The sequence below is a fragment of the Schistocerca americana genome, unplaced genomic scaffold, assembly GCF_021461395.2.
Source record: "Schistocerca americana isolate TAMUIC-IGC-003095 unplaced genomic scaffold, iqSchAmer2.1 HiC_scaffold_285, whole genome shotgun sequence".
Taxonomy (NCBI): Eukaryota; Metazoa; Arthropoda; class Insecta; order Orthoptera; family Acrididae; genus Schistocerca; species Schistocerca americana.
Window position 1 is genome coordinate 165,001 of NW_025726000.1, and position 5,000 is coordinate 170,000.

Consider the following 5,000-nt stretch of genomic DNA (forward strand, 5'->3'; position numbering starts at 1 on the left):
CGCACGAAGTCGTGGACCGGCAATCACTCCACCTGCACCTGTTCGTGCCCCACCCCAACCGCCCAACTCGCAGCTCCAGCGGATGAACGGCGGACTTTGCTCGCACTCGCAATGTGCAATCCACCCCTATAACGTGCGTTTCATGAAGAGTTATGTCCAATATGCGACATTCCCGCTGTCCCTATACATGAGCTGCGAGCTGTACCACGTACGAGCTACAGACGCGAGCGCGTTGCTCTCTGTACGAATGCAGATGCTCAGCGGCAGCTAGGAGGCGCTCCATCCATGTCGGTACCGGTGAGCGTTGCACTCGCAGTCGCAAAAACGTACGGCAAGTATATTACTCGGAAGAGTCAATGACAGTCCAAGCCCCCCTGCGTGGGAAGAGTCTTCCTAGGCCATGACCCACCGGAAGGGCGCAGCGTCCCCCACCCCAGACATGTGACGTCACACTATCGGTATTGACGACTAGACTGATTCCTTATAATCATTTGCCATACACCGGTGGAAGCTGCCGAGACGAGTAACTACATAGCGGGCTCGCCGTGTCACTAATGTACAGAGATACAATAGTTTCGACTGGAACCGGATTAAACGTATACACGGCGCTGATTAGTAATAGATAGAGCCATCAGAATACAGATAATGTATACAACTGTCCGTATACATGCTGAAAGACTCTGCTCACAATCACACGTCAGCCAGACACTCTTATCACGCACTACTCTCTGCCTGTAACAGGCACACAGACAATATCTAAGCACCAGCATGGAACAACACCCAGTGCATCCTCTCTGCCACATTAGACAATCCACACTATCATAACCAGACCGGGAGGTCCACTCGGAAAACAGAATATCCCACCCTTCCGACAACCACCATTGCTCAGCTAAGCCACCAACACCCACACATGTCCTACACAGGGGTGCACCCAACATCACAATACTGCCTCCTGTCACACCACACAAACAATGGCACGAATGAAAGACACAGGTCTGCCACAAGCATGGAATCAGAGCGCCGCCTGTTATGAGCCAAAGGTGCACCCTGACGTGGCAAATCAGATGATGCCGCAGTCATTTACTTACGATAATCACAATCAACAAACCAGCCCCCCCCCCCCCCCCCGAAAACACCTTTCCTTACAACAATGTGTGCCTTAACCTAACCCGTATTGTGCCTTAACCTAACCCGTATTGTGCCTTAACCTAACCCGTATTGTGCCTTAACCTAACCCATATTGCGCCTTAACCTAACCCATATTGCGCCTTAACCTAACCCATATTGCGCCTTAACCTAACCCATATTGCGCCTTAACCTAACCCATATTGTGCCTTAACCTAACCTATATTGTACCTTAACCTAACCCATATTGTACCTTAACCTAACCCATATTGTACCTTAACCTAACCTATATTGTACCTTAACCTAACCTATATTGTACCTTAACCTAACCTATATTGGGCCTTAACCTAACCTATATTGGGCCTTAACCTAACCTATATTGGGCCTTAACCTAACCTATATTGGGCCTTAACCTAACCTATATTGGGCCTTAACGTAACCCACGTTGCGCCTTAACCTAACCTATATTGTACCTTAACCTAACCCATATTGTACCTTAACCTAACCTATATTGGGCCTTAACCTAACCTATATTGGGCCTTAACCTAACCTATATTGGGCCTTAACCTAACCTATATTGGGCCTTAACGTAACCCACGTTGCGCCTTAACGTAACCCACGTTGCGCCTTAACGTAACCCACGTTGCGCCTTAACGTAACCCACGTTGCGCCTTAACGTAACCCACGTTGCGCCTTAACGTAACCCACGTTGCGCCTTAACCTAACCCATATTGCGCCTTAACCTAACCCATATTGCGCCTTAACCTAACCCATATTGCGCCTTAACCTAACCCATATTGTACCTTAACCTAACCTATATTGTACCTTAACCTAACCTATATTGTACCTTAACCTAACCTATATTGGGCCTTAACCTAACCTATATTGGGCCTTAACCTAACCTATATTGGGCCTTAACCTAACCTATATTGGGCCTTAACCTAACCTATATTGGGCCTTAACGTAACCCACGTTGCGCCTTAACGTAACCCACGTTGCGCCTTAACGTAACCCACGTTGCGCCTTAACGTAACCCACGTTGCGCCTTAACGTAACCCACGTTGCGCCTTAACCTAACCCATATTGCGCCTTAACCTAACCCATATTGCGCCTTAACCTAACCCATATTGCGCCTTAACCTAACCCATATTGTGCCTTAACCTAACCTATATTGTACCTTAACCTAACCCATATTGTACCTTAACCTAACCTATATTGTACCTTAACCTAACCTATATTGTACCTTAACCTAACCTATATTGTACCTTAACCTAACCCATATTGCGCCTTAACCTAACCCATATTGCGCCTTAACCTAACCCATATTGCGCCTTAACCTAACCCATATTGCGCCTTAACCTAACCCATATTGCGCCTTAACCTAACCCATATTGCGCCTTAACCTAACCCATATTGCGCCTTAACCTAACCCATATTGCGCCTTAACCTAACCCATATTGCGCCTTAACCTAACCCATATTGTACCTTAACCTAACCCATATTGTACCTTAACCTAACCTATATTGTACCTTAACCTAACCTATATTGTACCTTAACCTAACCTATATTGTACCTTAACCTAACCTATATTGGGCCTTAACCTAACCTATATTGGGCCTTAACCTAACCTATATTGGGCCTTAACCTAACCTATATTGGGCCTTAACCTAACCTATATTGGGCCTTAACGTAACCCACGTTGCGCCTTAACGTAACCCACGTTGCGCCTTAACGTAACCCACGTTGCGCCTTAACGTAACCCACGTTGCGCCTTAACGTAACCCACGTTGCGCCTTAACGTAACCCACGTTGCGCCTTAACGTAACCCACGTTGCGCCTTAACGTAACCCACGTTGCGCCTTAACCCAACACACGTTGCGCCTTAACCCAACACACGTTGGGCCTTAACCCAACACACGTTGGGCCTTAACCCAACACACGTTGGGCCTTAACCCAACACACGTTGGGCCTTAACCCAACACACGTTGGGCCTTAACCCAACACACGTTGGGCCTTAACCCAACACACGTTGGGCCTTAACCCAACACACGTTGGGCCTTAACCCAACACACGTTGGGCCTTAACCCAACACACGTTGGGCCTTAACCCAACACACGTTGGGCCTTAACCCAACACACGTTGGGCCTTAACCCAACACACGTTGGGCCTTAACCCAACACACGTTGGGCCTTAACCCAACACACGTTGGGCCTTAACCCAACACACGTTGGGCCTTAACCCAACACACGTTGGGCCTTAACCCAACACACGTTGGGCCTTAACCCAACACACGTTGGGCCTTAACCTGCTCTGTAATTGTCATACGACGCGTTAAATTAGTGTGGTGTTGCCTAACTGCAACCCCCGCAATATAGTTTGCTACTCGCACTGCCTGGTCCCCAGAGTATCGCTTCATGTTAAACACCTTGCAGCTATACACTGTAATGCGGATGGCAGCAGGACGTACATGCTCAATGCCCTTCGCAGTTGTTCATTGGCATTTGCATGGCGAAGCACAGCCTACGTTGTGGTACGGCGTGTGTCAACTGTCCGCTGATGTTGTACGTCCAAATCACACACTGTACTGCACATTGGTCCTCATGTACTGAATGATACATCGTGGTACATGTGTGACCGTACCACGACTGCGCCAACAACGGCGAACCATACGGTCCAAATATTGTGCACTCAGCTACGTGTCGTCTCCCTATAAGAGCTGGATTGCAGTATGGTATGCCGTGGATGGCGATCAGCATGAGCCGTCTGTTGATGTAGTGGCGCGTGTTGTCAGACGTAGTCGTCTCTTCTCACACACCGTGATAGCATGGTGCACTGCGTTCCACATCTGCGACATGCGACAGAGGCCGGTTGACAGTCGTTCGCGCAATGGACATCGCATACGTACGGGGGCCACCTTCCACGTGTTCGCGAAGCGTGCACATGTTGTTGCGTGTATGTGGGCAGACATAGTGTGTCGTGACACCTGACACAGGCATGCAACAATCGTTGAATTTGCAAATGGCGATGGACGTCTACGTTTGCTGGTGACGTTACGCAAATGAACAACTGGTAAACGGTTGTGGTGCGGTTGTTCTCGCTAGAGGTGAATCAGTGATGGCGACGATCGGTTGAGCTACCAACCGGTTGTTTCAGCGATACCCACCATGCCCACGAACGTGAATGGCATGTGGGTGTGAAGCGATACGCGGCGGTGGCTGGGTGGGACCGTCCCCGGCCGGTGAGGGGGGGCCTCCCGGCGTGCTGGCCGCGCGGTGCGTGGGCGCACGCGCTACAGCCGGCTGGTGGGGGCGGCCAGTGGCAGGCGCGCCGGCCGACGGAGGCGGCAGGCGGCGCAGCTGCGCGCCGGCGCACCCTGCACGCGGCGCCGTGCGGCCAAAGTAGGTCCTCGCGGGCCCGGTGCGAAGCGCGGTGGACATCTGCAGTGTGCTGGTCCGATTGAGGACTGTGTGCGCTGAGGATGCGCCGCCGCCCGGCGCTCGGCGCCGCGACGCCGTCTGCTGCTCGGTCGCCTCTGTGGTTATCGCAGGTGGTTTGTATCGCAGCTGTGCGGACGTGTTGGCGCGTGCGCTGTGCTGGGAGAGTTCGCTTCGGCACCCAAGTGGGGCTTTTGTCCTTCTGTGGCGCTGGCGTTGGAGCTGCCGGCCACCGTAGGTGGCGCGTGTTGTCTCCCGCCGGCAATGCCACGACAGCACGCTCCCGGGCCTCTGTCGGCAGCGGCAAGCTCAGTTGGGAGCACGGGTGGTCGCACCTAAAGCGTCTACTCGCCAAACTCCGGGCGATTGCGCCTCTCTCGAACCCGACCAAGTACTTAGGACGGCGCTGCGCGCCGCCGGGACCTGAGAGGGTTTCGAGGT